General features: G+C 41.9%; 1 protein-coding gene and 1 pseudogene across 2 annotated transcripts in view; both read right to left on the bottom strand.

The window, feature by feature from the left end:
- LOC140202739 (transcription intermediary factor 1-alpha-like) overlaps positions 1 to 24128 on the bottom strand; it is a 163333-nt gene that overhangs the window by 91636 nt on the left and 47569 nt on the right. The window lies entirely within an intron of this gene.
- LOC140203258 (large ribosomal subunit protein eL33 pseudogene) lies at positions 10056 to 10802 on the bottom strand (annotated as a pseudogene).

Below are 24128 nucleotides of genomic sequence, written 5' to 3'. Positions count from 1 at the left end.
TCTATGGTTTCTATGGTTCTATGGTTTAGCCTATCCAGTCCGTGCCTAGTCCCATCAACCTGCACAAATGCCACAGACCATAAATTTGACAACATGGCTCCTTAACTTTAGCCAAAGCCAAAACACTTATTAGCAGAACACACTGCTTTTACAGAAACTGCTAAAATAAAAATACATAGAAACATAGAGAATCTACAACACAATACAGGCCCTTCGGCCCACAATTCTGTACCGAGCATGTACTTACTTTAGAAATTCCCTAGGGTTACCCATAGCCCTCTATTTTTCCTAGCTTCATGTACCTATCCAGGAGTCTCTTAAAAGACCTTATTGTATCGCCTCCACCACAATTGCCAGCAGCCCATTCCATGCACTCACCACTCTCTGCGTAAAAAGCTTACCCCTAACACCTCCTAATTATCACCCAAATCATTAAGTACTCCGAGTGGGGTCTGACCAGGGTCCTTTACAGCTGCAACATTACCTCTCAGCTCTTGAACTCAATCCCATGGTTGATGAAGGCCAATGCACCGAATGCCTTCTTAACCATAGAGTCAACCTGCGCAGCAGCTTTGAATGTCCTATGGACATGGACTCCAAGATCCCTCTGATCCTCCACACTGCCAAGAGTCTCACCATTAATACTATATTCTGCCATCATATTTGACCTACCAAAATGAACCACCTCACAATTATCTGGGTTGAACTCCATCTGCAACTTCTCAGCCCAGTTTTGCATCCTATCAATGTCCTGCTGTAACCTCTGACAGCCCTCCACACTATCCACAACACCCCCAACCTTTGTGTCATCAGCAAATTTACTAACCCATCCCTCCACTTGCTCATCCAGGTCATTTATAAAGATCATGAAGAGTAAGGGTCCCAGAACAGATCCCTCAAGCACACCGCTGGTCACCAACCTCCAAGCAGAATACGACCCATCTACAACCACTCTTTGCCTTCTGTGAGCAAGCTAATTCTGGATCCACAAAGCAAGGTCCCCTTGGATCCCATGCCTCCTTATTTTCTCAATAAGCCTTGCATGGGGTACCTTATCAAATGCCTTTCTGAAATCCATATACAATTCATCTACTGCTCTACCTTCAAAATACCTCACAGCAGAGCAGTAGAAATCTTACCTCAGTGAAAAAGCCTGCTTGCATTTACCCGATCTATACCGCTCATAATTTTGTATGCCTCTATCAAATTGCCCCTCTATCTCCTACGTTCTAGAGAATAAAGTTCTAACCTCTTCAATCTTTCCATATAACTCAGATCGTCTAGTCCTGGCAACATTCTTTTAAATTTTCTCTGTACTCTTTCAATCTTTCTTACATCTTTCTTGTAGGTAGGTGACCAGAACTGTGCACAATAGTCCAATTAGGCCTCATCAACATCTTACACAACTTCAACATAACAACTTAGCTCCGTACTCAATACTTGACTTATGAAGGCCAATGTGCCAAAAGCTCTCTTTATGATCCTTTTGGCTTATTTATAAACTTTGAAACTATACCAGACACAGGCTAGTCCAGGTGATTTATATTTATTCAAAAAGAGCAACAGACTAACCATCAGCCCCTCTAAAAAGCCACTGTGTATTCTTAACTGGAAAAAAAAATCTAAGAATCCACAGATCAACTGTTTGGTTCTACTGACTCACCAGATGCTGATTCCACACTCCCTTCAAAACACCAAAGCACAGCTCCCAAACTCTATTTAAATTCATTAAACATATTAATTAGAATTGCTTCCAATAGCCTGAAAGATATGCCTGTTGAACCTTGCTGGATTAATATGACTTTACTCTGTGCATAGTTAATGACGTTGTGTCAGCCACTTAGCCCCTGAATACTCCAACTTTCAGTGATCACAGCCTACCCATCATCAAAGACACATATACAGAAAGGTGCTGGGAAAAGGCCAGCAACATCATGAAGGATTCCAGCCACGCTGCTCATGGGCTGTTTGTCCCACTCCCATCAGGGAGGAGGCCACATCGTATTCATGCCAGGATCACAGGACTCAAAAACAGTTACTTTCCCCAGGCAGTAAGGCTGATCAACAACTCCACCCACTAACCCACCGTACCACACCCCCACCACCACTGCTTTATCATTTCCTGTCAGAGTCACCTTATGTACACTCAGGTTCCTAATGTCACTTTATGGACATATAATTAATGCATCAAGCTATCTTATGTATTTGTATTTATTATGCTTTTTTTTAATTTTTATGTTCTTTACCTTTTTGTGTTTTTTTGTACTGCATCAGATCTGGAGTAACAATTATTTTACTCTTCTTTACACTTGTGTACTGGAAATGACATTAAATGATTTTAAACAACCTTGAACTGATCATAACCTCAACTCTTGTGTTCCTGTCTTCCTGTGGTAACCTTTCACCTCCATGCTTATAAAGAATCTATCAACATCAGACTGAAAGAAAAACAAAGGCCCTGTTTTCAATGGCCTTCAAGGAAAGATGTTCCAAATGCTCAAGACCCTCCAAGACCAAAAAAAAACTCATCTTTGCTACATTTGTTATTTTTGAAAATCAAGAGAATAAATAACCAACACATCAACTATCCCACCAGGCACCCATTTAAAACGCAAGGACAAAGCCAATCAGGAGCCAGCAATTCATTTTTCTCCCAACTTTTGATAGTTTGCAGAGTAGTTCACCGCTACCTTTAGCCAACTTTATGCCCATGCTGTTGATTCCCCTTGACTCACATGGGTTTCAATGCTGCACCTGCTTCGCTTGTTCTAGTGTTTACAAGCTAGCTCTCAGACTGTTCAAACATAACGGGGACAAAAACAATGTTGGATATGGGATGATATTCAGACCTTTTATCAAGTGCTCCAAACAAACTCTTTGACACAAGTAGCCACAGGCTTATCTGCTGTTTCCAAAGTTTAAACTAGCATTATCTCACATACACACACATCTCTGGCCGTGTTCTTTTTCTTGCAGACACCATATTTCACTCAGTTTCTTTCATCTTTTGGCACTTAAAAGCTTCCATCAATTTTGGGGTTAGATGGAACGGTTCCTTCCAATCACGTGGTAAGGGGTACTTTGTATCTTGGGTTTTTTGTAGAAGACAAGCTGACCCACTGGCTCATCTTAAGCAATACATTAAGCCAAACCTAGTCTAAGCAGAGAGAGCCAGTGTGGACTCGCAAATCTGAAGGAATGCCTGATGAACTGAGCTGAGCTTTTTTTTTGAGCATGTATTTACATGAAAGCAAGAGAACGTCCGTATGTTTTTTAATGAGCTACACTTTTTTTTTAATGAGGCATGACACATAAAAGAACATATTGACTTAGATTGTGAGCAAACAATAATGCTGAAATGTTCTATAAGAAGCATCATCCATTGTATGTGTTTACATGGGAGTTTAAATAGTTGGAAACAGTGCCCCTTCAGGATCTAGTCACACAGTACATTTCAATGTGAACCCAAATCACCGTTGCAAGCTGCCAACAGCAAACATCACTGCATGTCCTCAATGATTTAAGGGGCACACAAAAGTGGATTGTTTAGCTGTCCAGAAAGGAGACAGTTAGTCATACACAACTGCTCCATCATTACTTAAATTCTTAGATCTATGAGAAAGTTTCAATTTAAATTGAGAACTTTACTGCCCAGGATCACAAAACCAGGCACCATTCCACAGTGGACACATTAGGCTAAGGTAAACTTGGAGCCTCTCTGCATCACTACAAACCTCGAAGTTCAATAACCTTTCAGAACAATGTCCTGCAAGCAAGCAATGATTGACCATAGAGGCAGGTTATACCAGGGGTCCCCAACCTTTTTTGCACCTCAGACCGGTTTATTATTGACAATATTCTTGCGGACCGGCCGACCCCGGGGGGAGGTAAGGCTGCCAACAGACAAGAATAGCAGTCGAATACGTTGTGTTTACCCCAAGAAAGACTACCATGACCATGAAGCCTTGCGCGGGCACCAGTGCGCATGCGTGTACCTGGTTTTTTTCTACGAATCGTTTTCTGCGATTCTGTTTGGTGGGGGGTGTTAATCACGACTGGAATATAGGTGATAAGTGGCTAATACACTCAATTTCGTTTCTAAAAGGGTTTATCTAACAAATTTAATATTAAACTCACAGCGCATATTTTCCTCACATGAATATAGTGATAAGTCAATTATCAGGGGAGGACAGGCGGGCTTGAAGTAAGTGTTGAATGAACTTCCAGTAGACGTGGTAGAGGCAGGTTCGATATTATCATTTAAAGAAAAATTGGATAGCTATAGGACAGCAAAGGAATGGAGGGTTATGGGCTGAGTGCAGGTCGGTGGGACTAGGTGAGAATAGCGTTCGGCATGGACTAGAAGGGCAGGAATGGCCTGTTTCCATGCTGTAATTGTTATATGGTTATATAAGTCACATATAAGTCAATAGCATCATAACATTTTAAGTAACGTTTGGATATTAAACACACAGCACATACTTTCCCCGTATGAACATCATTGCAACACACCAATATCGCTGTATCAGTGGGAGCCCTGGGCTTGTTTTCCTGCAACAAGACGGTCCTATCGAGGGGTGATGGGAGACAGCGATACTCGAAGTGGGTTCCTTATGTCCAGTCTATTCCGCAATTTAGTTTTCGTTGCATTCATTGCAGAGATATGCCGGAAATGGAAGCAACGTTTTCAGTGCTTTCGTGGCTATCTCAGGATATTTAGCCTTGACTTTGATCCAGAATGCCAGCAGAGATGTTATGTCAAACATACTTTTCAGCTCGCTGTCACTTGCAAGCTCGAGGAGTTGATCTCCTTCCCGCACTGACATGGATGACACGCGGGTAATGACTTCGCGTGCGTTCAAGCTCAACAGTGCACGTGACAGGGAATGAGGAAAGGTGCAGCTGACTCATATCGCCAAATCATATCATTTCCTCGCGGCCCGGTAGCACATGCTTTGTGGCCCGGTGGTTGGGGACAGCTGGGTTTTACAACATGATCTGCAGGCAGATCCTTTGACAGCAACTCACTCCTATTCACATCCAAATATTTAAATTATTTTCATAAAAGCAAAATCAAAATAAAAGCAAACTTAAAAGCTCCCACATGTAGAAATCGCACTAAAGTGGAGCTTGTGGAAATTACAAAGTTGGAAAGTTTCAGATTAATTTAGATAATACAGTGGAGAGAGCCACGATGCACAATACCATCTGACTTTTTCCAGATATGCTGGAACAAGCTTTCAATGATTTAGTTTATTTCTTTTAGCAATCCAACAGATGGCTGGCCAACAGCTTGTCATCCCTCATGGAGGCCTCCAAACTCCTGGTTCCTCAGAACCTGCACGCAACGCAATACAGAAGGGTTTAAATCCCTCCTCAGCCCATTTCTTTCTGTACATTACCCATCCCCGAGGTCAAATACTTCAAAAGCCAACTCTGAGGATATCCCATCACCATTCTTGGCCACGCTGTCAAATTCCTACCAGATGGTCATTGCCTCCACTTCTTTCATCACGGTTTTGAGTGCCTCACTCAGCATCTCAATTTTTCCTCATTATCTTTCTGAAATGCTGGGATTTCTTTAGGGCATGAAAAAGATGCAACTTAAGTGTAAATGGTTGCTAAAATCCAGACTGAACTAAACTTTGCATTATCACACCCAACCAGATCTTTGAAAGAGCTCTACCCTCTAAAGTATCTCCCAAGACTACCGAATGTACCCAGATCCCAACCACCCACTATCACTACTACTCAGTGACATAGTGGCACAATGTCCATTTTTAAATTGCCGGCCTCGCGATCAATATCTAATGCTGACTTGCTTCTCCTCATTTCTACAAACAGCTCCAGTCATCCTTTGTGCATTCCAAATTTCCTTTGCCGCCTCCAATAGTGCTTGTGTCTTCACCTGTATGCACCCCAAGTTCTCAAGCTCAGTAGGTCATACTTTCTGTACCTATGGACCACAACACAGCAACTACATGGTAGGCCACAGTAAAACAGAAGGAGATCATGAGAACTTCAAAAAAGTATAGCAATAATCATGGGGGATTATACTTTATTGTCACCAAACACTTGGTACTAGAACGTACAATCATCACAGCGATATTTGATTCTCCGCTTCCCGCTCCCTGGAATACAAATCGATAGTAAATATTAAAAATTTAAATTATAAATCATAAATAGAAAATAGAAAAATGGAAAGTAAGATAGTGCAAAAAAAACTGAGAGGCAGGTCCGGATATTTGGAGGGTATGGCCCAGATCCGGGTCAGGATCCGTTCAGCAATTATAATATAAGTATGGCCCGGATGGATCAGATGGGCAAAGGGAGTTTAAATATGTAGTTCATTGAAGGCTTTCAGAATAGTTTCTTAGATTAACACATTCTGGAGCCAACCAAAGAGCAAATTATACTAGATTATACTATTGTGCAAAAGATAAGATTAATTAAGGATCTTACAATGGAAGGGTCACAAGGTAGCAATGATCATGATAACTTCTCACTCAGTGTGAGAGAGAGAACAATGAATCCAGGACCAGAGTTTTAATGTCATATAAAGGCAATTATGAAGGAATGAAAGCAGAACTGGCTAAAGTGAACAGGAAAATCAGATTAAGAAATCAGTCAAACAAGATAAAGTGGCTGGGATTTAAATATATCCTTTAAAACACACAGAATATATATGTTAGAATAAGATGAAAAAAATGAAGAGTCTATAATCCATGATTAATTTTCTAAAAGTTAGAAAGAATCAAACTTAAAAGAAAAAGCATTAAAACTGGGGATGGTCAGAAGAATCGACAAACTTTAGCAAACAGCATGGAATAACTAAAATATCAATAATAACTTAACAATATGAAATAAAGCTAACCTGAAAAATAAGAAAGCAAGAGATTTTAATAAATATTCAAAACAGGAGAGTTAACAGATTAAGTGGTGTTAATGCAAAGCCAAACACAATCGGGGGGGTCATTAAAATGCTGGATAAATGCCTGATATGTGAAGTTTTAAAGACCACAGATTAACAATTGACACTTTAGAAGTTGGTTTGCAATATCTGAAAGCAGAACATAAACAATCTGCTGGAGGGACTCGGCAAGTTGAGCGCCTTTGTGGAGGAAGGAAATTCCTCATGTTTTGGATCTGAATGCCAACATGTAGTTGGATTTCTGCCAGGGTCGGGAGTCAAAAGCAAACTAAGGTAACTTCCAGCAAAGAATATTGAAGGCCACGGTTCTTTGAGTTCTGGAAATCATGGTTTGGAGGGTTGTAGAAAGGTGCTAGAATAAAGCAAATCAGTGAGCACTAGATAAGAGTTTGTTGTGGGATTCTGGCATCCAAAAGCAACAGGGATATCACTTAACACACATCAAAGTTGCTGGTGAACGCAGCAGGCCAGGCAGCATCTCTAGGAAGAGGTACAGTCGACGTTTCAGGCCGAGACCCTTCGTCAGGACTAACTTTGTCAGGGATATCACTTGGATGGCAAGAATTGTTCCAGGGATAGCAATGGACAATAGGAAGGGAAATGGACCTACCCAGGGAAGTGTGCGAGGCACAAAGTGGGAGGGTGTAAGAAAAAACAATGTCTTTGTAAAGTGGGAAGGAGTTGGGTGGAATGGGGGAAGAGATGAGATGTGTCTGGTGAGAGTTGCGGTTGACGAGGATGTATTCCAGAAAACCTCTCCAACTGTCACTTAAAGTATTTCATGTACTGGAGATGCTCATTATCCAGCAGATATTTCCTCCATCTGACCAACACCCTTGATCAGGAGCACCTCAATCAAGACCTTAGATATAATTTGGCCAGTGAACAAGTTTCCACAATTGCAAACCACAAGGCAAACAATAAATACAAGTACAAATCAGAACAAGTTGTTTCATACTTGGAGCCAGGCACATGGTGTTCTGCGGTTATGTTCCTCTTAAAATTCATTTTATGAAATCACTGTAACTTGAAGCACAAAACTATATTTGAGCACAAGAGTGGTGCTTCGTTAGTGAAACCACTTGTGAAACCTGCTGCTGCTGCTGTGTTCTTTAAAATCAAGTGCCAAAACAAATATCATTGCAAACTGCGTTGGTTCACTTCTCATGGACTCTAACGGTGGTAATCCATAAGACATCAGAGCAGAATTAGCCCATTCGACCCATCGATTCTGCTCCACCATTCCATCATGATTGATTTATTATCCTTCTGAACCCCGTTCTCCTGCCCTCTCCCCATAACCTTTGACACCCTTACTAATCAAGAACCTTTCACCCTCCACTTTAAACATACCCAATGGACTTGGCCACCACAGCCAACTGAGGTGATAAATTCCACAGACTCAAAATCCTCCAGCTAAAGAAACACCTCAATATTTGATAGGCTTTAATGGGATACCTCCTATTCTTCTAAACTCCACAGAGACCAGGCCCAGGGCCATCAAACACTCCTCATATGTTAAGCCTTTCATTTCCAGGATCGTGCTCGTGAACCTTCTCTGGATTCTCTCTAATGCCAACACATCCTTTCTTAGATAAGGAGCCCAAAACTGCAGACAGTACTCCCAGTGTGGTCTGACCAGCAAGGTAATAAATGAATCGGGGTTTGAATACTTCTAGTTTTGTTTTTGGGAGCTGAGGGGCACTGGAGGCTGTGGCAAGGAGTTCCAATCCATGAGAACTCCAAGGAATTCACAAGCAGCAGCAGGCACACCAGGCAGAAAGGGGCAGACTTGAAAAGTGGACAGGGTCATTTCAGCATGGCGGGTAGGAAAGACAGGGTGGAATGAGTCACTGTTAATGGGGAAGGGAAAGGTGAGAGTATGGCTTTATAAAACAAAGGATCAAAAATAAAAAGTGAATTTAACAATCGGCGCAGTAGCAAGTAAAACAATCTCCCTAAACCAGGGATTCCCAAGCTTTACTTCATGCCATGAACCAATACCATTAAGCAAGTGGTCCGTGGATCTCAGTTGGGATCCCCTGCTCTAAATAAAGGCCTCGTTCTACCACAATTTCCCATCTTCTGGGTGATCTTTTGAGAGATGCATTTACTGACTGGGCACCCTTCGTACTTTGCCAGATAATAACACAAATTGTTCTGGTAAAGGTTGACAATTTCTTGGCTCAGCGGTACAACAGTTGGAGCTGTTGCCTCATAGTTCCAAGGACCTGCATTCAATCCTACAGACCCCTTGTACATACTCCTAATGATCACACAGGCTTCCATACAGTGCTCACTTCCTTCCTCATCCCAATGGCGTGCTGGCATCCTATATGTCCCTATCTGCCTCTACCACTACTCCCAGTAGTGTGTTTCATGCACTTAACACTCTAATCTCTGACACCCACCCTATAATTTCCTCCAATCAGCCTAAAATTATGCCCTGTCATATTAGTCATTTCCACCCTGGGGAAAATGAGCTGGCTGACAACTCTAACTATGCCTTTTATCATCTTATACACCTCCAGCAAGTCACCTCTCATCCTCCGTCGCTCTAAAGAGAAAAGTCTTAGCTTTCTCAATCTTGCATCATAAAAGATGCTCTTTAATCCAGATGGCATCCTGGTAAGTCTCTTCAGCAGCATCTCTAAAGCTCCCATATCCTTCCTATAATGAGATGACCAGAACTGAACACGTTTTTGCAGAACAGGCTGTAGCCGCCTTCAAAATACATTATTTCCTCATCACAACCACACTATAACCAATAACAGCCCACCTAAAGCAAATGGAGCTCACTAATCCATCAATGTGAAAGCCAATTTATGTTATGGAACCACACAATATAGCAGAACCACCTGTACCTCAGTGCAGTGAGGTGATAGAAAAATCAAAGGGGAGTTGATGGGGTCTTTGCAACCTGCCCCACCATGTCCCTTGCACCTTATTTGTCTACTTGCACTCCACTTTCTCTGTAACTGCAATGCTATATTCTGCACTGTTTTCTTCTTACAACCTTCACGGAATTATGTATGGCAAGATTGGTCTGGAAGGCACGCAAAGGAAAAGCTTCCTTTTTGAAAATCATTTTACTGTTTATTTTCAATTCATGTACAGCCTTACTTTAAATTCTTCATGGGTACAGCATCACATGGATCCTGTGACCAACAGCCTTTCCAGACAGGTTTTTAATTTTGAATTTGGCATGGACCATGCCACTGTTACAATGAGAATGAGTCACTTTACCACAAATAGAACAAGTTCTATTTGGTTACCACCAGGAGTGGTGGTATTGTATACATCGGCACATCTTTTGCCCAGTTGCATCTCAGCACTGGAGTAAATACCCTCAATTCCAGCAGAGCTGTGTGCTCCATTTGGTTTCAAAAGCCACATCGGTAGCCAGTAAGAACAGCTTTTCACTCCAATCTTCATGTGATATTAATAAACACATCTTTTCAGAGAATAGATTATAAAGGAAAGAAAGGAGGGGGAGATGGGATTATTGGGATTACTCCGACACAACCTCAAGTCATCGGTAGACTATACTGAGGGCTCTGAGATTTTTGCTGGGTTTTTTTTGTATTTGTATTAAATATAATAATCTGAATTGTTGAGCTTTGGTTTTTCATGTGTTCGTGTTAGGTCTTCTCTAGTTTACGCTTAAGTTGCAATTGTCCGTGATCACTTCCAATTAATTCTCTGAGACTTTGCAGGTGTCCAGTTAGGAATCTGTGGACTTTTTTCTCTTATTAGAATAGTTACTCATTAGTTTGTAATTAGTATGGGGTTTTATCAACTGGGCAGAGACTCTTTCGTGCCCTGGAGTGTATTTAAAGGGACAGTGCTAACCTCTTGTTGATGTGGTCATCTTGATTTTTGCCTAGTGAAGTTCCAAATTATCCAAGACCTTGTAAATTCTACTGTTTAGCTTTGTCTCTTTTGTTAATAAAATGTCTAGTTTTGTTCAACCCTTCTGATATGTGATCCTGCGCTTGGATCCGAAGATACAGCGTGACGTTACTCTGCTTGAGCCAGCACAGACCCAATGGCCACCTCTGTATCATAATAAGTAAGGTAGCCTCAGAGGGTGAGATTTTTTACAAACCACATTTCAACCCATGTTTCCTCTCATTTAACAATGTAGAACAACAAATTAACCACTGTTTCACCACATGGCTAATTGTGAGACATTGACTCTCACACCCTACAAAACAACCATTGAAAATACCACAAAAAAACAATTGCAGTCCAAACAACCCCCACACTAGTGCTTTGTTAAGTGCAGTTTTGTAATTTGAAAAAAGCACAATATTCTCTGCACAGAAAGTGCCACAATTTCCATCACTTGCAGAACAGTCCCACAGAGCTGATGGCATTGCTGTGAATGTTCATGAATTGAATTCTAACCTTCAAGGTCACTTCCCATGCATGTTGGCTATTGTGCTTGTTTAACGTAACCACGCATCATCAATGGTACCAATAGAATATGCCATTAGGTGTCACACACCCAACAATTGTTTTTGCAATTTTTTTTCCTAGAAATATTAGTAGATTTGGGCACATTTAAAAGACTTTTAGATAAGTACATGGAAAGTGGAGGTTGAGGGCTATGGGGTAAGTGTGGGCAGATGGGTGAGTTTGCTGAGCAACACGGTCAGCATGGACAAGTTGTGCTGAAAAGCCTGCTTCCGTGCTGCAAAACTCAAGACAATAAAACTCGATAACTTGATATCAAAGGCCTTTAGTTTACTGGTTCAGCTGTAAGTGAATGTCAATGGCAGGCAATGCACTGAAGAGCTACCATTGACTTTGACCTTGCAAATCAATCAAAACGATATGACTAACATGCTGGCGGAGAACTTGTACCTACCTTACACTGTAAGCCAAACATCAATTATGTGTTTTCAATCAGATGATCTGGTGGACACACAATCACCACCAAAGTGCAGATCATTAGTGAAAATACAAATTTCCATGGCCTGGCACATGGTAATGTTAAATGCAACTGAAGGCGACATCCATTCACCCTTCCAGACCCATTGCATGTTTGCACTAACTGCGAGGGAATACAGGCATCCCATGTCTTTTCCGCAGGGTAGGGGAAGGGGAACGAAGAACTCGGGGGCATAGGTTGAAGGGAATAGCGGAAAGATATAGAAGGGATCTGGGGGACAACTTGATCAGACAGAGGGTCAAAGTTAAAGATAAATGTTACCATCAAAGAACGTATATGACACCAAGTACAACCGTGAGATTCATTTTCCTACGGGCATGCTCATAAAATCTAATGAACTGTAACTATAACAGGACCAATGAAAGATCACCCAGAGTACAGAAGAGAACAAACTGTGCAAATGCAAATATAAATAAACAGAAAACAAATAATGATAACATAAGATAAAGAGTCCTTGAAAGTGAGATCATCGGTTATGGGAACATCTCAAGTGAGTGTAGTTTTCTCCTTTTATTCAAGAGGCTGACAGATGAAGGGTAGTAACTGTTCTTGGACCTGATGGTGTAAGTCCCAAGGCTCTTGTACCTTCTACCTGATGGCAACAGCAAGAAGAGAGCATGGCGTGGGTGGTGGGGATCTCTGATGACAGATGTTGCTTTCCTGTGACAGTGCTTCTTGTAGATGTGCTTAATGGCTGGGAGGCCTTTACCTGTGATGTAATGGGCCAAATCCACTACCTTTTGTAGGATTTTCAGTCCAAAGGCATTGGTGTTTCCATTGGTGGGCACATGGAATAAGCTGCCAGAGGATATAGTAGAGGCAGGTACAATAACAACTTTTAAAAAGACATTTGAACAAGTACATGAATAAGAAAGGTTTGGAAAGTTATGGGTCAAACACTGGCAAATAGGATGAGCTTGGATGAGAATCTCGATTAGCATGGATCAGTTGGGCACGTGTCCACTGTATGTTTCTATGACTTTCTCCTTCCACTCTCTGGGGTATTTCCTTCCATCCTAATTTGTTCACTGGAAAATTTATCATATCGCGTAACAGCTGAAGAAAAAGGTCTTTGAAGTAGTCATAGAAATTACATCCAACAGTGTAGAGAATCTGTCAATCCAGCACCAAAGTCTCAAGCATGCTGGATTATCAGAATTACACTGCACAGGCCACCTTAATAATTCAAAGCAGTGGCAGCAGAGTAGAAGGTGGAGACAGACCTGAAGAGGACACCAGCAAGGAGCAGCTAGATAAAACTCGAGTACACTGTATTGGACAGATAGTTTCCTGGATGTTATAGTCCACAGTCTCCAGGATGGTATAAAGGTCAGCTTGGACATTCTGAAGCAGCAGTTAAGTTCAGAATTCAGGAAGCCACATTACTAGAGGAATCAAAATGTGCAGTCCAGTTAAGAAGCATAACAAGAGTGCATTAAAGAGGGTCTATATAAATATGGAGGAAGAATGAACCAGGAAGATGAAAGGAGGCCAATGCTGAGTCTCTCATTCAACAGATGGGCTAACCAGCCCAATTCTCCACTTAATGTTGCACTGGCTTCACACTACAGATTGCAGCAGTCCATGAATTCGCCAGAGAGCAATGAGGAAGCACCTCATACGCATGAGACACATGGATGATTTGCAGGACATTGTGTCAAGCGATTGCACCAGTCAACATAGAAAGCCAGGGAGGGAGTGTATCCAAGGCAACTGGCACAGACATGCAGTGTTGGGTTGGAATGACTCAAATGGCATCTATCCAAGCAGGAAGGTGATCCGGTTGTATCCTTTGATTACCTAAATCCAGTTTAAGTGCAAGACATGGCCAGGCAGAACACAAAGCACTGGCACATCCTTTATCGACAGTCTCCTTATTTACCCAGACTGCCTGGTCCATTTACTGCTGCTCAGAAAGGTGCCTTCTGTGCACAGCCACCATGAAAGAGCCCAATGACAATCAATTCCACAGTGTTGGTACAAGCCAGATCACCATGACAGGAACACTGCAACACATAGAGCTGAGACAGTTGCCAACCTTGAAACATCTGCACCGCACTAAGCTCAGGACATAGCGAAACATTAAGCAACTTACATTTATCATTCAGTTTAAACAACCAAGGAGAAATTGTTCTCAAATGACTCGAGCAATGGCAATGCCAGGCAGCGGAGGGCTCCTCTTGTGAGATGTGGGAAGGTAAGGAGACCTCCAGTGACCCTGATAACTCCACCTGCAGGAAGCTGCAGCTTCTTATAGGAAACTGGAGCTGGAGCTGGAGCTGGAGCTGGATGGCCTTTGGCTCATTCGAGAGATGGATTGATTGAGTGATAGGAGATAAAGGGAGGTTGTTGCACCGAAGGTGAAGGATACAAGTTACTGGGTGACCATCAGGAGAGGGAAAAGGGGGCAGGCAGCCAATGCAGGGTATCCCTGTGGTGGTCCCCTCAATAATAAGGTATTGTTTTGTATATTATTGCCGGTGGGGGGATTACTTAGCAGAGGAAAGCCACAGCAATCAGGTCTCTGGCATTATGACTCATGGAGAGGGGGTGCAGAAGGAGGTGAGCAGTAATGACAGGAGATTACTTGGTTAGGGAAATAGACAGCAGGTTCTGTGGACAAGAACGAGATTCCTGGATAGCCTGCTTCTTCCCAGGTGCCAAGGTCACAGATATCTCGGACTGAGTCCATAGCATTGTTAAGAGGAAGAGTGAGCAGCCAGAAGTAGTGGTCCATGTCAGTACCAATGATAAAGACAAGAAGAGTGACAAGGTTCTCCAAAGTGAGTTCAGGCAGTTAGCACTAAGTTAAAGGAAAGGACCTCCAAGGTGCTAATCTCAGGATTGCTACCTGTGTCCGGTGCTACTGAGGTGAGAAATAGGAACACAATACAATTCAATGTATATCTAAGGAGATAATGCAGGAGGGACAGCTTCAGATTTTTGGATCTCTTCCAGGGAGAGTTTGCATCTAAATTGGAGGGGGGCCAAAGTAATTGCAGGAAGGTCTACTTGTGCTGCTCTAGGGCAGTGTTCAGAGGGAAATGCTTAAACTAGAGTTGCAAGAGGATGGGAACCAAAGTGACAAGACAGTTCGTGAAGTGGTTGTTGGAAAAGTAGATGTTAAGCCAACATACAAAGACAGGAAAGCTTGAGCAGGGTGGGACTAATGCTCCAAGTCCTGTCTACTTCAATGCAAGTAGGAAAGGCAGATGAGTTTAGTGCATGGATCAGTATGTGGCATTCTGATATTGTAACCATTAGTGAGACTTGGTTTTAGGAGGGGCAGGACTGGCAGCTCAATGTTCCACAGTTCTGTTGTTATACACATGATAGAGGGAGAGGTACTTAAGAGAGAAGAGGTGACGTTGCTTGTCAGAGAAAACGTCACAGCAGTGTTCAGACAGGACTGACTGGAGGGCTCATCAACAGAGGATATATGGGTGGAATTGAAGAAAACCATACAGATGACCACATTAATGGGCTTATATTATAGGATTCCCAATTATCAATGAGATTTAGAGGAGCAAATTTGTAGAGAGATTAAGACAATTGCAGAAAAATAAAGTTGTGATTGTTGGTGATTTTTAACTTGCCACATATTGACTTCTCATAGAATGTTTCCTTAATCAACTAGAGACAGTGCAATACTAGATCTGTTATTAGGGCTCAAGACAGGGCAGGTGACAGAAGTGTGTGTGCGGGAACACTTTGGATCTAGTGATAATTTCATTAGTTTTAAGATAATTATTGAAAAAGATAGGACTGATCCTCAGGTTGAGATTCTAAACTGGAGAAAGACCAATTTTAATGGCATCAGAAAGGATCTGGCAGATGTGGATTGCGATAGGTTGTGTTCTGGCAAAGGGATGCTTGGTAAGTGAAATATAGACAGTACAGAGTATGCAAGTTCCTGTTAGAATAAAAGGAAAAACTAACAGGTCTAGAAACCTTAGTTTTTGAGGGGTATTGAGGCCCTAGTTAAGGAGGTGGTGCCTGGCAAGTGTAGGCAGCAAAGAACAAATGAGCACTTGCAGAGTACAAGAAATCTAAGATAAAGCTAAAGAGGGAAATCAGGAGGGCTAAAAGAAAGCATGAGTTTGCTCTGGCAACCAAGATGAAAGGGAATCCCAAGAGCTACAACAGACATATCAAGAGCAAAAGGATAGCCAAGGTCAAAACTGGTCCACTTGAAGATCAGTATGATCATCTATGAATGGAGCCAAAAAGAGTCGAGGGGAATCTTAAAGGGAATTTTTTGCATCTTAGTTACTCGGGAGATGGATACAGAGTCTACAGAACTGAGGCACAAGAGTAGTGAGGTCATGCACCGTATTCCAATTACAGAAGAGGAGGTGCTTGCTGTCTTGAGGAAGATTAATCCCCAGGGCCTGAGAGAGGCCCCTCAAATCTTGTGGGAGACTGGTGCAAAAATTGTAGGGGCTCTAGCAGAGGTGTCAAAAAAATGGGTGAGGTGCCAGAGGATTGGAGGATAGCTAATGTTCTGGTTGTTCAGTAAAGGCTCTAAGAACACTAGACAACAAAGATTTTCCTTTTGGGTGAATATTTTTGCATGTATTTTATGGGGTTTGGACTGCTGATCATAAAAATCAGCATGAAGTTTTCCTTTCGTGCATAATTTTTTCTTGAAATCACCTATATTTGTTATTTCAATTCATAATTCAAGCCAATTAAAATGTTGCCCACAATATAAGCTGAAATGTTTTCTATCTTATCCAGGCTTGCCTGGGCGTGCATAGGCAGGGTAGATGTCGCATGGCAGGACAGGCTGTAGAAAAGCTATAAATTTCCATGAATAATTTCAATATTTGAGACCGATGATTCCCAGAATAACTTGTGCAAAGATTAAGGAAAGCATTTTTGTTGGTCCATAAATCAAACAGGTCATCAATAACAAGCAATTTGAAGAACTTCTAGTGGGACCAGCAAAAAATCACATGGAAGGAATTCAAGGATGTTGTTGAAAATTTTCTTGGCAACTACAGAGCACCAATCTACGTGCAACTGATTGACAAACATGCTTCAAGCGGACAGAACCATGAAGTGCAACATGTCACTACAGATTCATTTTCTTCATTCCCATTTAGATTTCTTCCCTGCAAATTGTGGCGCTGTCAGTGACAAGCATGGTGAAGGCTTCACCAGGGCAAGGCGGTCACAGAGAAACGGTATCAGGGCAACTGGAATCATTCAATGCTGGCTCCAAATTCCCTCCTGATACAAGTAGTCTGAAATTATATTTGGGTTCGGCTTTAAGCAGCTTATCATAAATAAAAATTTCTGAGGAAGCAACACTTTTGAAAGAATTTGTTGCCTAGTGGAGTAAGTTGGGAAAATAAGGCCAGTGAGCCTAAGTAGGTAACTTAATGGATGGTATTCTGAGGGACAGGATGTAGTATTTGGATAAATAGGCCTTGGGTGGGGATAGTCAACATCACTTCGTACATGGTAGGTCATGACAACCGTTCTTATACAAGTTTTTTTTTAAGATTATGAGGACACGCAGTCCTCATTTAGTAATGCATGAAGAAATGATACAATATTCTCCGGTGTGATATCACAGAAACACAGGACAGACCAAGGCTGAAAAACTAACAAAAACCACATAATTCTAACATATAGTTACAACAGTGCAACAATACCATAACTTGATGAAGAACAGGCCATGGCACAGTAAAAAAAAGTTCAAAGTCTCTCGATAGTCCCATATCTCACGCAGACGAGAGAAGGAAGAAAACTCTCCCTGCCATGCCCGACCACAGTCCGACTCTGAGTCGTCCAAAAACTTCAAGCTCTGATCAGCCCTCCGACACCGAGTACCGAGCACCATCTCTATCCGAACGCTTCGACCTCAGCCTCGGCCGCCAGCAGCAGGCAAAGCTGGGTATTTTGGGGCCTTCCCTCTGGAGATTCTTGATCGCACAGTAGCAATGGTAGTGAACTAGGCATTTCAGAAATTTCTCCAGATGTTCCTCTGCTTCTCACATCTGTCTTCATCAAATCAGAATTGTCCACGGCCCCTACTTAACAGATACAATATCATTTCACCAGACAGCTGAGTCGCGCTGCCATCTTCTCCTCCCGTCTCCTTTTGAGGAGACTACCAGAAAAGCTGAAGAAGAACAAACAGTGGACACTGTCTATGTGGACCTTAGCAAGGCCTCTGACAAATTCCCGCATGGGAGGCTGATGCAGTAGGTTCAGTCGCTTGGTATTCAGGATAAAATAGTAAATTGGATTCATCATTGGCTTAGTGGGAGAAGCTAGAAAGTGGAAGCAGAAGGTTGCCTCTCTGACTGGAAGTCGGGACAAGTAGTGTGTCAGAATGACTGGTGTTGGATCCATGCTGTTTGTTATCTATATTAATGATTTGAATGATAATATGTAAACTGGATCAGAAAACTTGAGGGTAGCACCAAGATTGGGCGTATAGAGGACAGTGTGAAAGCCTGTCAAAGCCTGTAGCAAATTTAGACCAACTGGAAAAAAAATGGCAATTTAATGCAGACAAGTGCGAGGTAGTGCAGTGTGGGAGGACAACGTAGGGTAGGTCTTACACAGTGAATGTAGGGCACTTAGGAGTGCGGTAGAACAAAGGGATATGGGAATATAGATCTAGTATTCCCCGAAGTGGCGTCACAGAGTCTATAGAGTCGCAAGGAGAGCTTTTGGCATCTTGGCTTTCATAAATCTGAGTATTGAGTAAATAAGTTGGGAAGCTATGTTGAAGTTGTACAAGACACTGGTGCAGCTCCGGTATCCTACCTGGAGAAAAGATATCAATATTGAAAGAATACAGAGAAATATTACAAGGATGCTGCCAGGACTTGCAGACCCCAGTTTATACAGGAAGGTTAAATAGATTAAGACTTTACCCTCTAGAATGTAGGAGAATGAGGGGAGGTTTGATAGAGGTATATAAAATTATGAAGGGTATTGATAGGGTAAATGTAAGCAGGCTTTTTCCACTGAGGTTGGGTAAGACTAGAATAGAGGTCATAGGCTTAGGGTGAAAGGTGAAATTTTTAAACGGGACCTGAGGAAAACCTTCTTCACTCAAGAGGGTGGGGCGAGTGTCGAACAAGCTGCCAGTGAAAGTGGTGCATGAAGATTTGATTGCAGCATTTACGAGAAATTGCAATTTCTGGAGGAAATTGGAGGAGTATGGAGGGCTACGGTCCACATGCAGGTCAATGATTCTTAGCAGAAAGACAGCTTGACACAGATTAGATGTGCCAAAGGGCCTGTGTCTGTGCTGTCATGCTCTATGATTCTATGACCTAGGGAATAAGCCCACCATCTGGAGCCACTGTAAAATACAATGGCTAAAGCCTCGTTTCCCTGACATAGGCTGATTCACCCAGCTTCAGGCAAGTCAGCAACTGTGTCAGCTGCATTAGGCCACAAAACCCTTCCCCCCGGAGCCAACAAAATAAACTTCATTTCTAGTTCTTCTTTATAATACTGATTTTCAAAACTACAAGAATTACATAACTCGTTATAGCCAATAAAAGAATGCATGTGAAGGAACCACTGTAATGAGGGAACACCATAGCCAACTTGCACATCGGAAGATATAAGCACAACAAGATGAATGATTCTATCTCTCGTTCTTGTCGAGAATACTGGATAAGGCAACCATAAGAACCAGAATCAGATTTACTATCACGGTCTTATATGACTAAAAATTTGTTGCTTTGCAGTTGTGGTACAGTGAGAAAAACAAAATCACAATAAATCACAAAATAAGTAAGTAATGCAAAAAAAGGGATTAAAAAGTTCACAGACTTCAGAACTCAGATGGCAGAGGGGAAGAAAGCGGTTCCTGATTAATATTGAGCAACACAACACAACTTTCTTAGGAGTTTGCACAGGTTCAGCATATCATCTGAAAATTTGAGAACCTTCTATAGATGCACAGTGGAGGGTATCCTGACTGTTAGCATCACTACCTGGTATGGAAATGCTTACAAAAAATGGACACAGCTCAGTCCATCAAAGGAAAAGCCCTCACCACCATTAAGCATCTCCACCAGGAGAGCTGCCACGAGAAAGCAGCATCCATCATCAAGGATTCCCATCAGGGCCATGCTCTCTTCTTGCCGCTGCCAAAGGGAAAGAGCTACAGGCAGCTTAGGGTCCCATACCACCAGGCTGAGAAACAGTTACTACTCATCAACTACCAGCGTCCCGACAGTATGGTGACCTCACTCGCCTTAACTCTGAAATGATTCCGCAACTTATGGACTGACTTTCAAGGACTCTACGGCTCATGTTCTCAGGATTATTTATTTATTGTATTTGTAGATCGTCTTTCCCTGCACTTTGGTTGTCAGTCTACATGTGTGGTTTTCAATTGATTCCACTGTTTTTCTTGGTTCTACTGTGACTGTCTGCAATTGAATCTCAGTGACATATATACACTTTGATAATAAACTTATTTTGAACTTTGAAACCTCTGCTCTTGTTCAAAGTAAATCCTTAGATTATTTTACAGATTGAAAAGGCTGATAAGCTTTATTTTTATCGTTTTTTTCCAAAGCAGTGGATTAATCACTCACTGTTCACTTCTGATTATGTGCTGAAGAGCGTAAAGTGACACTTCAACTTAAAACTCTCCGACTCAAGGCTAAGTTGACACACTCAGTCATGGGGTGCTGAGACTCAAATGTTTTCCTTCACATGGTGGACAAAGGAGGGACAGAGGAGGGAAGGCAACTTTGAAGTCTCTTTTCCAGGGAAAACAAGAGCAGTTTTTTTGAAACTTTACCCCAGTATCATTCTGGAGGAACAAATTGTATCATTTCTTAATGCATCCATTACTAAATGACAATAAAAGAGGACTGTATGTCCTCATAATCTAATCTAATATTCATAGTAACCTGAAAGTGTTCATCTGTATTTGTATCAGCATGTAAATAACTGGTTCCAATTACCTGGAGGACTGAGTGGTGTTTTGAGGATGAGAAAAGGGTAGGTAAGATCAAACCATTTGAAAAGTTTTTCTTTCTCAACCCAGAGAGTGGTTTGAAACTGGAATGAAGTCTGAGAGGGTGCTGAAGGCAGAGACTCTCATGATATTTAGGTACTATCTTGACTGTGGCCTGCAGACAGTGAACTGAGATGAACTGAATATGCCTGGACTCTTTCAATTTTATGTTTTATATTCATTGATTTTCACTCTGTTTTTTGTTGCTGTTTGCGCAATTTGTTTTTCTCTGCGCGTGGGGAAGTTGATGTTTCTCTTGGAATGGGTTTCTTTGATTCATGGCTGTCTGTGGAGAAGACGAATCTCAAGAATGCATACTGCATACATACTTTGATAATAAATGTACTTTGAACCTTCGACTCAAAGCACAGAAGGCCACATACCAAGTGCTGATAAATGGGATTAGTATAAGTGCGTATTTAACAGTCAGCATAGATACAGTGGGTCGAAGATCCAGTTTCTGTGAAGTATCACTCAGCCTCTTCGATTTCCTAATCAGGATGCAAGCCAGTTTCATTCTCAGCAATCACCGACACCACCAGCTGGAGGAACAGTTATTACCCTACGAACATCAGGCTCCTGAACCAGTATGAATAACTTTACTCACCTCAACTCTGAACGAATTCCACAATCTATGAACTCATTTTCAAGGACTCTACAATTCATGTTCTCAGTATTAAACATTTACATTATAATTTGCATGATTTCTCTTGTTTTGCACATTAGTGGGAGAGAGAGCCTGTGCCATAATCGAACTGTCTGGTAAACAATAGTTTCTGGTGACAGCAGATCGTGGTTTTGCTTTGGGTGCTTTGCTATTGTTTGAAGGATGGTGAGTGTTGACATTTCTTGCTGAAATAGGTGGGGGGGGGGGAGGGATGAGGTTGATGCATTTATGCTTTGCTGCTGCTTCCGCAGGGGGAGGAAGGAGCTTTGGGTTCTAACGTGTTTCTGTCATTCATTCTTTTGGGATTCTTGTTTTTCGTGGATGTCTGCAAAGACAAGTGTTTCAGGTTGTATACTGTTTACATTCTCTGATAATAAATAGAACCATTTGGTTGTTGCCAGTCCTTGTTATTTATACATTTTCATAATTTCTATTTTTTTTTTAATTTTCCTGAAAACACCTGCCAGAAATTAGATCACAAGGTTTTATATCAAAGGCTTATCATTTATTATCAAGGTATACAACTCTGAATTCTTCTTCTCTGGATAGCCATGAAACCAAGAAAGAAAAGAAAGGCAGCACGATCACCAACCCTCAAATCTCCCCTCCCCGCACAAAAACAAACACACACATCGACTCCCAAATCCCCCTCCCTATACAAAAATAAACCAGAAAGATCAGGCGAAAAACACAGAAGATAAAAAAGCTATAAGACTGAAAAGAGTCTATAGTCCAAGTCCATATCCAGACCACAGAAAACCTGGGTAACAGTCTCCAGGCACAGCAGCAGGCTCTCCCCTCTCCGGTAGCAAAGTGATCACAAGACAGGCAGCTGGCACTCATCTTCCACATTCGCCTGGAAGTTTCAATTTCCCACGTCTCTCTTACTGGCGCACAACAGAAGCTTTAATTGGCAAAATGGAGTCAAACATCAGCTTGCATCCCATCCTTCAGACTGCCCGCCATGAGGTTCGTGCGCACTGCCTGCTTGTCTCTAGGAATCCTCTCGAAGACTGCAGAGCGCCCATGCACCCAAATGATCTCCAAACGTTTGCATTCGTCTCGATGTTTCAATCACCCTCATCGCTTTAATCAGTTTGCACCCTGTCCCACAGCCTGCCTGCAATGATGTGTACTTTGAAAGTCTCTCCCACTCAGTCACTGCTGAGATACACTATAATACTTTGCAATGCGGTTTTCCTTGACAGGAGAGTTCAGAATGAACATGAAGTGTCAACTTCCAGGACCTCCATCCACCATCATATAAGGTACACTGTCTGGATAGCAAATATGTGGAATTATTTACTTTTCCCAGCCTCAAGACAAGAAAACGTTGGCAAACACAGTCGAAGAAAGGCTCAGCTTATCTCAGTGTAACAAACGGAGAGCAGAAATTCTCAAGTTGCTAAACTGGGAAGTTGCTTTCTCTTTTTCATCAAAACCTATGTATTACAGTCTACTACAGTCAAAACCTCTACATAAAACTCCTGGCACTTTCTTGGCTTTCCAGGTTTAATTGTTCTGTAGCATCAAAAGGATTTTATTGATATTCAGCCTCTTCATCACCAGAAGCAGTTCTCTATGCTCCCAAGTATTTATTCTGTTCTGTATACTTAATAGATATTCCACTTGGGCAAATAAGGGCAAAAATCAGCTTTTATTTTCTGGGTACCGAAGCCCAGCATAAAAATCAGTGATCCCTGACTTCTGAGATATGAACTACATTCAGCAGCCTCTTTAAAGGATGGGAGAGATGCTACCCACAATATTCCTCCAAATCCAAAGGAAGGTTAAGCATCCAACATTAACATCCAAACACCCAGTACGGAGGCCGTAATCACACTCCATTGGCTCTGCTGGACAAACCTCACTGTTTGCATCGCTGACAGTGGATGCTCTATTCTAAGCTCTGTCACAGGAAGAGATTACCTGATGCACTGAGGAAATAATTCAAAGGAGGGCTTCTTGGAGAGATAAAATGATCTGGAGAACCCTGGCCCATGACCAAAGTGGAGAAGGAATATTCAGAGGGTAGTGAGAAACCTCAAATCTGCGTACTGGTAACATATAAAAGCCAAGAACGGAAAACCACACACAAACTAGACCCATTTCATCAGATACTTTTGCCCCATCTATAATAGTTACATTGGGCTATCCATCACCTCAGAACCCACAAAACCAAAAACAAAGATCCGTGTAAACCTGTCATCATCGGGTTTGAGTAGGTCATTCTCAATCCCAATAATGACAGGTTTACACCACACCTTTGTTCCCCAGCACTGACTGTGTAAATACCCAGACCCAACATACTATGCTGGCTATCCCAGTAAGACATCCCTAGTAATCATATAGCGAGAAAAAAAAGGCAGATTCTGCAATAAGACTAACTCAAGAGATGTCCTAAGGATAAAGGACTAGTAATCCCAGATCCTGGACCAATAGCCAGGAGCTTTTACTTCAAACCACACCACAGACTTCAAATTCGATTAAATTAATACATCTGAAATACACTATAATGACAATGGTGGCCATGGCATTGTATCCTTGGGAGCCAGATGCAGAT

This window comes from Mobula birostris, chromosome 9 (genome assembly GCF_030028105.1).
Source record: "Mobula birostris isolate sMobBir1 chromosome 9, sMobBir1.hap1, whole genome shotgun sequence".
Taxonomy (NCBI): Eukaryota; Metazoa; Chordata; class Chondrichthyes; order Myliobatiformes; family Myliobatidae; genus Mobula; species Mobula birostris.
The sequence above is the reverse complement of the archived record's forward strand: the minus strand, read 5'-3'. Positions and strand labels throughout refer to the sequence as shown.